This window comes from Capra hircus, unplaced genomic scaffold (assembly GCF_001704415.2).
Source record: "Capra hircus breed San Clemente unplaced genomic scaffold, ASM170441v1, whole genome shotgun sequence".
NCBI classification, from domain to species: domain Eukaryota; kingdom Metazoa; phylum Chordata; class Mammalia; order Artiodactyla; family Bovidae; genus Capra; species Capra hircus.
Window position 1 is genome coordinate 57580 of NW_017212738.1, and position 11705 is coordinate 69284.

At 40.9% G+C, this 11705-nt stretch overlaps 1 non-coding gene across 1 annotated transcript; it reads left to right on the forward strand.

Moving 5' to 3' along the window:
• The first annotated feature begins 2374 nt into the window (after window positions 1–2374).
• TRNAG-GCC lies at window positions 2375–2446 on the forward strand. Its single transcript has one exon. It is a non-coding gene; the product is annotated as a tRNA-Gly (tRNA).
• The last annotated feature ends 9259 nt before the right edge of the window (window positions 2447–11705 follow it).

Sequence of the window (11705 nt, forward strand, 5' to 3'; positions counted from 1 at the left end):
ACCAACTCCTGGAGTCTACTCAAACTCATCTCCATTGAGTCGGTGATGCCATCTAACCATCTCATCCTCTGTTGTCCCCTTCTCCACCTGCCTTCAATCTTTCCCAGCATCAGGGTCTTTTGAAATGAGTCAGTTCTTCCCATCAGGTGGCCAAAGTATTGGAGTTTCAGTTTCAACATCAGTCCTTCCAATGAACACTCAGGACTGATTTCCTTTAGGGTGAACTGGTTGGATCTCCTTGCAGTCTAAGGGACTCTCAAGAGTCTTTTCCAACACCACAGTTCAAAAGCATCAACTCTTGGGTTCTCAGCTTTCTTTATAGTCCAACTCTCATATCCATACATGACCACTGGAAAAACCATAGCCTTGACTAGACACACCTTTATTGACAAAGTCATGTCTCTGCTTTTTAATGTGCTGTCTATGTTGGTCATAACTTTTCTTCCAAGGAGTAAGAGTCTTTTAATTTCATGGCTGCAGTCACCATCTGCAGTGATTTTGGAGCCCAGAAAAATAAAGTCAGCCACTGTTTCCACTGTTTCCCCATTTATTTGCCATGAATTGATGGGACCAGATGCCTTGATCTTAGTTTTTTGAATGTTGAGCATTAAGGCAACTGTTCACACTCCTCTTTCACTTTCATCAAAAGGCTCTTTAGTTCTTCTTCACTTTCTGCCATAAGGGTGGTGTCATCTGAATATCTGAGGTTATTGATATTTCTCCCAGCAGTCTTGATTCCAGCTTGTGCTTCTTCCAGCCCAGTGTTTCTCATGGTGTACTCTGCATTTAAGTTAAATAAGCAGGATGACAGTATACAGCCTTAATGTACTCCTTTTCCTATTTGGAACCAGTCTGTTGTTCCTTGTCCAGTTCTAACTGTTGCTTCCTGACCTGCATACAGGTTTCTCAGGAGGCAGGTAAGGTGGTCTGGTATTCCCATCTCATTAAGAATGTTCCACAGTTTGTTGTGATCCACACAGTCAAAGGCTTTGCCATAGTCAATAAAGCAGAAATAGATGTTTTTCTGGAACTCTTTCACTTTTTCGATGATCCAGCGCATGTTGTCAATTTGATCTCTGGTTCCTCTGCCTTTTCTAAATCCAGCTTGAACATCTGGAAGTTCACGGTTCATGTACTGTTGAAACCTGGCTTGGAGAATTTTGAGCATTACTTTACTAGTGTGTGAGATGAGTGCAATTGTGCAGCAGTTTGGGCATTCTTTGGCATTGCCTTTCTTTGGGATTGGAATGAAAACTGACCTTTTCCAGTCCTGTGGCCACTGCTGAGTTTTCCAAATTTGCTGGCATATTGAGTGCAGCACTTTCACAGCAGCATCTTGTAGAATTTGAAATAGCTCAGCTGGAATTCCATCACCTCCACTAGCTTTGTTCATAGTAATGCATCCTAAGGCCCACTTGACTTCGCACTCCAGGGTGTCTGGCTCTAGGTGTGCAGTCACACCATTGTGGTTATCTGAGTCATGAAGATCTTTTTTGTATAGTTCTGTGTCTTGCCACCTCTTCTTAATATCTTCTGCTTCTGTTAGGTCCATACCATTTCTGTCCTTTTTTGAGCCCATCTTTGCATGAAATGTTCCCTTGGCATCTCTAATTTTCTTGAGATCTCTAGTCTTTCCCATTCTATTGTTTTCCTCTATTTCTTTGCATTGATCACTGAGGAAGGCTTTCTTATCTCTCCTTGCTATTCTTTGGAACTCTGCATTCAAATGGGTTTATCTTTCCTTTCCTCCTTTTCTTTTGGCTTCTCTTCTTTTCATAGCTATTTAAGGCCTCCTCAGACAGCCATTTTGCTTTTTGGCACTTTTTCTTGGAGATGGTCTTGATCACTGCCTCCTGTACAATGTCACGAACCTCATTCCATAGTTCATCAGGCACTCTATCAGATCTAGTCCTTTAAATCTATTTCTCACTTCCACTGTATAATCGTAAGTGATTTGATTTAGGTTATACCTGAATGGTCTAGTGGTTTTCTCTAGTATCTTCAATTTAAGTCTGAATTTGGCAATAAGGAGTTCATGATCTGAGCCACAGTGCAAAAAGAATAGAAATAACGTTTGGAGGGGGCGGAAGAGAAGAGAGAACAGTTTTTTTAAATGAAGCAGTAAGAAAATCAAGTAAAATTCTATGTGGTGTGTTGCTGAGGTACAGCTAAAGTATAAAAACCAATAAAAATACAGTAAAATGAAGATAGATGATTTGATACCTAGATAAACACATAGGTATAGGTAGGACTTTAAAAAGAAGCCAATAAAAAAAGACAATACAGAAAAGAAAAGAGAGAAGAAGTAAAGAAGAATGTTTAAACACTGGAGAACACTGAGAGGAGAAGGAAGAAAGGGAAGGAGTAGAGGGCTTCCCTGGTGGCTCAGAGGATAAAGCGTCTGCCTGCCATGCAGGAGACCCAGGTTCGATCCCTGGGTTGGGAAGATCCCCTGGAGAAGGAAATGGCAACCCACTCCAGTATTCTTGCCTGGGAGAATCCCATGGACAGAGGAGCCTGGTGGGCTACAGTCCATGGGGTCGCAAAGAGTCGGACATGACTGAGCGACTTCACTTTCAGAGAGGCTGCTATGACAGAGGGAACAGGCTGTTATGGGAGAAAGATAAGAAGGAGAAAAGTAATGAAGGACAAAGGAAAAGAGGGTGGCGGGAAAGTGAGAAGAATATAGGAAGAAAGAGGAGGAGAGAAGCAGTGGGGAAAAGCAAAGAGGAAGGAGCAGGAAGGAGGGAGAAAAGAGGCTTGCAGGCCAGCAGGCAAAGAAGCAGAAAAGCCAGAGAGAGTGAGAGAAAGTCATCAAGAGACATAGAGAAGGGGGAAGGAGGGAATGAAGACAGGAAAGAGAAGAAAGACACAGTGAAAAAAGGGAGCGATAGATACACAGAAAGGAAAGAAGGAATGGAGAGAGAGAGGAGGAAAGGAAGGAAGGAAAGGGAGGGGGAGGAAAGGATGGAAAATGGAAGGAAAAGAGGATGAATATGAGGAAAAATAAGAAAAGAACAAGTCATTCAAAAAGGAAAAGGTAAGAGATTAAAGATGAGCATGAAAATGTTTGAAAAGGAGTAGCCAGTAGGAAAAAAAAAATCAAGTATAACGGTCTGTACAAGTGAAAGAGATTCAAAGACGAGAAGGAATAATTTTTTAAAGACCCTAATATATAGATGGAAAAATAGATGATTTCTGGTATGGTAGCAGGCAGTCAGATGGACAGAACAGAGGATAAATAGGAAGTACCAGTTTTTAAAAAAAAGGTATAAAAAAAGGAAAAACTGAGCAAAAAATGAAAAGCAGCAGGCAGGAAGAAAAATGGAGTAAAAGAAGGTGGGAAGAAGGGATGGAGGGAAGGAGAGCAGGCAGGCAACTTGAAATAGAATGAGTTCATAGGAGAAAGTAAAAGGAGAAAAAGTTTGAAAGTGAGAGAAGCTTGAAAAGATGGAGTCAGTAAGAAACTCAAGTAGGACTATAGGAATGAGAGATTTAAAGAGAAGTTGTTGAAGAAGACAGTAAAAGATAGATAAACAGATAGAAAATAGAGTATAATTTTAAAAGAAGCCAAGTAAGAAAGATAATAGAGAAAGATAGTATTGAAAAGAGAAAGATGAGAAGAAAACAAAAAAGTGTAAAAACAGGTCCCTGTAAAAATACAGTAAAATCAAGCAAAAAGAAAAGAAAAGAATGCATCCATACACGGAGGCAAAGGAAACAAATACAGAGTGTGAAAGGAAGGGAATGAGAAAGAGACATGGGAAATAAAACAAAGAAAGAAGGGAGGGGACAAAAGAAAAGAAAGAAGTTAAGATGCTAGGAGTGAGTTAGAAAAGAAGAAGAAAATAAAGGAGACAAAGAGAACAAAAGAATGATTGAAACAGGGAGAGGAGATTGAAAAAGAGGACCCAGTGAGAAAATTAGCACACTAGGTGGGGAAGGGGAATTTAAAAAGAAGTCAGTCACAAAAGAAAATTAAATAAACATGTATATGCAGAGATTATTATAGACATTTTTAAAATTAAAAAAAGCAAGTCAGAAAACAGGAAAGCAGAAGGAAGGAGAGAGGGAGGGAGGAAGGAGAGAAGAAGGGGTAAGGGAGGGATGTAATGGTCAGGGAGGGAGACAGAAAGGAAAGGAGGGATGCAGGCAGCCAGCAGACAAAGAATAGAGACACAGTGAAAGGGAGAGCTAGAGAGACACAGCCAGGAATAGAAGAAGGAAAGGAACTAGGAATTAGGAAAGAAGAGGTTTAAAAGGAAGAGACTCAGGTACAGTTGGGAAAGGGAGAATGACATTTTTTAAGTCAATAAAAATACAGTAAAATGAGGGTGATTGATAGGTTACATAGCAAGGAAGATAAGTGCACAGGTTTAGGTAGGTGGAACTTTAAAAGGACAATCCAGTAAAGACAGCATAAAGGAAGGAGAGAAGGGGGCGGGGTGGGGGAGAAAGAGAAGTTTAAAAAGGAGCCAGTAAAAACTTGAAGAAGGAAGAAGAGGGACTTTCCTGGTGGTCCAGGGGCTAAGACTCTGCACTCCTGGGTTTGATCCCTGGTCAAGGAACTAGATCCCACATGCCACAACTAGGATCCAGTGCAGCCAAATAAATAAGTCAAAACATTATTTTTTTAAAATGGAAGAAGGGAGAGAAGCAGGGAAGGAAATAAGGAAGGCAGGGAGGGGAAGCAGGGAGGGAGGAAGGAAATCAGTTTAGAAAGGATGTTTCAGAAGATAATTACATGAATAAGTAGAGAGAATGAGAGGAGGATACAGTAAAAAAATAAAGTATAACTGTGCAGGGTGGGGGAGAGTTCTAAAAGGTAGAAGTCAATACAGAAAGAGTACAATGAACATAGATCATTAATAGCTGGATAGATAGCTAGGTAAGTGGGTATTTATGTATGTAGGTAGATGTATGGATATAAAAAGAGAGAAGAAAGGGAGAGGTAGGATTTGAAGGAGGGAGGGATGAATAAAGGAAGAAAAGGGGCAGGAAAGAAAGTTTATAAGGGAAGAATCTCTGGGGAAAAAGGCTAACATAAAGAGTGTGATCCTGAGAGGCAGCAAGAGAATGCTGAAAAGGAGAAACCAGTGAGAAAATAAAGTCATGGACAGAGAGATCTAAAAATACATTAAAATAGATAGGAAGATTGGATAGATAGATAAGAAACAGATTTTAAAAATAGAAGCCAATAAGAATGGCAGTATAAAAGAGGTGCAGAAGACAGAAATTTTAAGGGGAGTCACTTAAAAAGTATAAGAAATTAAAATAGATAACCAACAAGGACCTACTGTATAGCACAGAGAACTATACTCAATATTTTGTGGTAACATATAAGGGAAAAGAATCTGAAAAGTGTGATTCATAGAAACTGAATCACTTTACTGTACACCTAAAACTAATACAACATTGTTAACATTGTTAACAACTATATGCAATAAATAATTAAATAAAAATTAAAAAGTATAAGAGGGGAGGGAGGGAGAGGAGGGATAAAAGCAAAGGTTTAGAGATGAGACTGCAAGAAAAAGTGAGAGAGAGAGAGTGGGCGGGGAGCCCAGGCAAGGCAGGGCATAGGCCTTGTGACTCAGCCTCTCATGGGAGCAGGCCTCCATGGCAGGCCTTTGCCAAGCCCAAGTGCCAGCTCAGGGGCCTGAAGTCACCAATCCTGTTTATAGCCTGGGTTCTTCTGGGGTTCCCTATGCAAATTACAAAGGAATTGGTTATTTCGCTGGTTCCCCATGGGCTATACAGCAGCAGCTCCAGCCTTTTCCCTCAACATATATCCTGGAGCACATCTTACCTTCCAAATAGGTACCCTGCTAACTGCCCATTCCCCAACTCCTGTCACCCCCAACCCACCACTGTGCCAATGTATGCAGCCCCAAGAATGCCTGCCTATAGCTATGTGCCCCCTCAGTGGTCACCCCACAAACATTTGCAGATAGAGCTGTGTAGTCACATCATGGAGGTTCCACAGCTGGTGCTGCAGGCCTCATGTCTCCAACCAGGACTTTGTTCTTTATGCGCTAGTATGTATGCTTAGTCACTCAGTCGTGTCCGACTCTTTGCGACCCCATGGACTGTAGCCCACCAGGCTCCTCTGTCCATGGGATTCTCCAAGTAAGAATACTGGAGTGGGTTGCCATTCGCTTCTCCAGGGGTTAATGCTCTAGACAATTAGCTAAACACTACTATGGCTGACCCAGCAGGTCCCAGCGCACTCAGTCTCCAATTGACTCTGTGGGTTGGTCTTAAAGCAAATCCTGTTTGGTGGGCTATCAGGCAATTTTTTAGCTATCTGTAATTAAACAAAGGGAGTATTAATCTCTTCTGAAGCATATCTAGTTGAATGCATGTTAAAAAAAACAAAGCTCATGTAATTTATCCACAGTGACTGATGAAGAATCATCACATGCAAAGCTCAAAAGTATGGAAAAATATTTTACAACTTGTATCACTAATGACTGTCATAATATATGCAAAGTCTTAAAAAAGAGACTGTGTGAGTAAGAATATCAAGTACAATTGTGTGTGGTATGGGAGAGACCTTATAAGTACAAGTCAGTAAAGAGACAGCAAACATACATAGATGATTGATAGCTAGATGGACAGCTAGGTATGTAGGTATGTACAAAGGAAGATAAATATATGATTGATAGAAAAGACAGATAGATTCATCCAAACATGCACACATATAGAAAGGACATTAATAGGCAGAAGCCAATAAAAAAGAAAGAAAAACTTAGAAATGGATGGAAAGAATGATTTAAAAAGAGGATACTAAAAGAGCATAAAAGGAGAATGGAAGGGGAAAAGTTAGAGACAGAGGAGGAAAGGAAAGAAGGAGGAAAGAGGAAAGAAGGAATTAAGGAAGGTAGAGGGTGAAGCACGAAGGGAGAGGATGGGAAAAGAACATTATTGAATAAGAAAGAAATGAGAGAAGAAAGGAAATATGAAGGGGGCAAGAGAGTGGGGAGGGAAGAAAGAATCAAAGAAGGGAAGTTGCTAAGTCACTTCAGTCATGTCTGACTCTGTGCGACCCCATAGACGGCAGCCTATTAGCCACCCCCCCCCCCCCCCCGCCGTCCCTGGGATTCTCCAGGCAAGAACACTGGAGTGGGTTGCCATTTCCTTCCCCAGTGCATGAAAGTGAAAGGTGAAAGTGAAGTCACTCAGTCATGTCCAACTTAGTGACCCCATGGACTGCCGCCTACCAGGCTCCTCCATCCATGGAATTCTCCAGGCAAGAGTACTGGAGTGGGGTGCCATTGCCTTCTCCAAAAGAAGGGAAGGGGACAGATAAAAAGAAGACCGAGGCAGGAAAGAAACAGAGGTTATGGAGTCCCTAGGAAAAAGAGTAAAATCAAAAGAGAAAAAATGTGAGTGTGAGATGAGAGTGATACATGGATTCGACCCCTGATCTGGGAGGATCCCACATGCTGTGGAGCAACTAAGCCTGTTTGCCACAACTACTGAGCCTGTGATCTAGAGCCCACAAGCTGCAGCTGCTGAAGCCCGCATGCCCAAGAGCTCGTGCTCTACAATAAGAGAAGCCACCACAATGAGAAGCCTGCACACCACAACTAGATGGTAGCCTTCACTTGCCACAACTAGAGAAAAGCCCACACAGCAGTGAAGACCCAGCACACCAAAAATAAATACATAAATTTTTTTTGAAGAGAGAGAAGAAAAGAAGGGAAGAGAGAGAAAGAAGTTGTTTAAAAAGGAAAATAAGAAATATCATTACAAAAAATTTAAGAGAGAGAAAATAAAATAAGTTCTAAAAGGAGGAACCAATAAAGAATGCATAGAACAAGAATGACAGAATAAAATACAATGGAAGTAAAGAGAATGGAGGGAAAGAGGGAGAAAAGAAAATTAAGACTTTTGAAAGGATGAGGGAGCTTCCAGTTCAAGATGGCAGAGTAGAGGACATGCGCTCATCTCCTCCTGCAAGAGCACCAAAATTACAACTAGCTGTTGAACAACCATTGACAGGAGGATGCTGGAACCCATCAAAAAAAGATACCCTACTTCCAAAGACAAGAAGAAACTGCAATGACATGGTAGGAGGGGCGCAATCATAATAAAATCAAATCCCATACCTGCCAAGTGGGCAGCCCACAGACTGGAGAACAATAATACCAAAGAAGTTCTCCCACTGTTGTGAAAGTTCTGAGCCCCATATAAGGCTTCCTAGCCTGGGGATCCCGCAAAGGGACTGAGACTCCCCAGGGAATCTAACCTTGAAGGCCAGTGGGATTGGATTACAGTACTTCCACAGGACTGGGGGAAACAGAGACTCCACTCTAGGAGGACATGAACAAAATCTTGCACAGGCCAAGACCCAGGAGAAAGGAACAGTGATCCCACAGGAGACTGAACCAGACCTGCCTGCTAGTACTGAGAGTCTCCTGTGGAGGCATGGGCCGGCAGTGGTTCACTGCTGTACTAGCAGCAGCAGTCCTGGAAGGTGCCCCTTGGTGTAAGTCTTCTTGCAGGTCGCCATTAACCCTGCCATAGAGCCTGTAGACCCCAGGGCTGGGTCTTGCATGCTAAGTCACTTCAGTCGTGTCCAACTCTTTGAGACCCTATGGACTGTAGCCCAGCAGACTCCTCTGTCCATGAGATTCTCTAGGCAAGAATACTGAAGTGGGTTGCCATGCTCTCCTCTAGGGGCTCTTCCTGAACCAGGGACTGAACCTGTATCTCTTATGTCTCCTGCATTGGCAGGCAGGATCTTTACCACTAGGGCCACCTGGGAACCCCTAGGGAGGGAGGGAGTGCAACTCCATCCATTGGCAGATAATTGGATTAAAGCTTTACTGAACATGGCCCACCAGAGCAAGACCCAGTTTTTCCCACTGCCAGTCTCTCCCATCAGGAAACTTACACAACTCCCCTAGCTTCATCCACCAGAAGACAGAAGAAGCAAGAAGAGAACAATCCTGCAGCTGCCAGAATGAAAACCACATCACAGAAGTTAATCAAAATAAAAATGCAGAGAGTTATGTCCCAGATGAAGGGACAAGATAAAAGCTGAAGTGGAGATAGGCAACCTCCCACATAAAGGATTCAGACTAATGATAGTGAAGATGATCCAGGAATTCAGAAAAAGAATGGAGAAGATGCAAGAAATGTTTATCAAAGACATAGAAGAACTAAAGAACAACAACAAAAAAAAAAAAAAAACATGAACAATACAGTAGAAGCAATCAGTAACAGAATAATTGAGGCAGAATGGATAAGTAACCTGGAAGACAGAATGGTAGAAATCACTGCCACAAAACAGACTATAGAAAAAAAAGAATGAAAAAAAAAAAAAAAAACAGCCTAAGAGACCTCTGGAACAACATTAAACACACCAACATTCACATTATAGGGGTCCCAGAAGAAGACAGATGGAAAGGACCCGAGAAAATATTTGAAGAGATAATAGCTGAAAGCTCCTCAAACGTGGGAAAGGAAATAGTCAACCAAGTCCAGGAAGCACAGAGTCCCAGGGAGGATAAACACAAAGAGGAACACACCAAGACATAATAATGAAACTGACAAAAATTAAAGACAGATAAAATATTAAAAGCAACAAGGGAAAAACGACAAATAAACAAGGGAACTCCCATAACATTATCAACTGATTTCTCAACAGCAACTCTACAAGCCAGAAGGGAACAGCATGATATTAAAGTGATGAAAGGGAAGAACCTACAACCAAAACTCTACCTAGCAAGACTCTCCTTCAGATTTGATGGAGAAATCAAAAGCTGTCCAGACAAGCAAAGTTAAGAGAATTCAGCACCACCAAACCAGCTTTACAAGAAATGCTAAAGGAACTTCTCTAGGCAGGAAACACACAAGAAGGAAAAGACCTACATGAAATAAACCCCAAACAATTAAGGAAATGGCAATAGTATCATATATACTGATAATTACTTTAAATGTAAATGGATTAAGTCCACCAAACAAAAGACATAGACTGGCTGGGTGGATGAGAACATGTGCATATATACACTTCTACTTACCACATCACTCTACTTAACCCCCCAAATTGTATGTAATTATTTTATATTGCTAGGACAATCATGTTTCCATTATGGCTTGCAATTGTAATTATCTTTTATTTTTTGTCTATTGATTGTGGAAACTGATGAACATCTTTACTATTGTGGTTCAGTTTAGTCGCTGAGTTGTGTCCAACTCTTTGCAACCCCATGAATCCCTGTCCATCACCAACTCCCAGAGTTCACCCAAACTCATGTGCATCCAGTCGGTGATGCCATCCAGCCACCTCTCCTCTATCGTCCCCTTCTCCTCCTGCCCCCAATCCCTCCCAGCATCAGGGTATTTCCCAATGAGTCAACTCTTCGCATGAGGTGGCCAAAGTATTGGAGTTTCAGCCTCAGCATCAGTCCTTCCAGTGAACACCCAGGACTGGTCTCCTTTAGGATGGACTGGTTGGATCTCCTTGCAGTCCAAGGGACTCTCAAGAGTCTTCGCCAACACCACAGTTCAAAAGTATCAATTCTTCAGCGCTCAGCTTTCTTCACAGTCCAACTCTCACATCCATACATGACCATTGGAAAAACCATAGCCTTGACTAGACGAACCTTTGTTGGCAAAGTGATATCTCTGCTTTTGAATATGCTATCTAGGTTGGTCATAACTTTTCTTCCAAGGAGTAAGCGACTTTTAATTTCGTGGCTGCAGTCACCATCTACAGTTATTTTGGAGGCCCCCCAAAATAAAGTCTGACACTGTTTCCACTGTTTCCCCTTCTACTTCCCATGAAGTGATGGGACCAGATGCCATGATCTTCGTTTTCTGAATGTTGAGCTTTAAGCCAACTTTTTCACTCTCCTCTTTCACTTTGATCAAGAGGCTTTTTAGTTCCTCTTCACTTTCTGCCGTTAAGGGTGGTGTCATCTGCATATCTGAGGTTATTGATATTTCTCCCAGCAATCTTGATTCCAGCTTGTGCTTCTTGGTTACCTAACTGTTATTCACTTAATACCAATGTATCATGATTGGTCAACAGAAAATAATGAAGTTCTACATCACTAAAACTACCATTTAATAGAAAAACCTGTAATCGCTTTTTAAAATCCAGATGCACATCAGAATTATCTTGGAATTTTTTGAAAAATACAAATGCCCAGGTATTGCTTTTTTTCTCCAGAGCTCCAGATGTGTTTCTAATGAGCAGCTATTTTTGAAAGCAACTGGACTATATGATGATCTTTTACTTTTATCTAATTTGTTTCACTTTTTGTTTCATGTTTAGTGTTCCCATGTCATTTAGTTTATGTTTTCCAATTTCTCTTATTTTTTGATGTTCTTTCTCAAGCCTTTATCAAGTATAGTAGAAAAGTATATATATATATATATATATATATAGTATGGATAATATATATATATATTTAGAAGGCTTATGAATTTTTGCCTAGCTAAAAAGTTTATGACATTTATGGCATTCTACTTGTTTGACTTAGTATGAATAGAATGCTAGATTTCTAATTTATACATTCACTCAGAAGTTTGATATAGTTCCATGTATTTTGCATCTGGTATTCCTGCTAAAAGTCTAGAAAGTTTATCACCTTAGTGATTTTTTTAAAAAATTGAATGAGGCTTGAAACTTCTAGTCCAATTCTGAGAATATAAAGAAATACTATGTTGTAAAAGAAAAAAAAAACAGA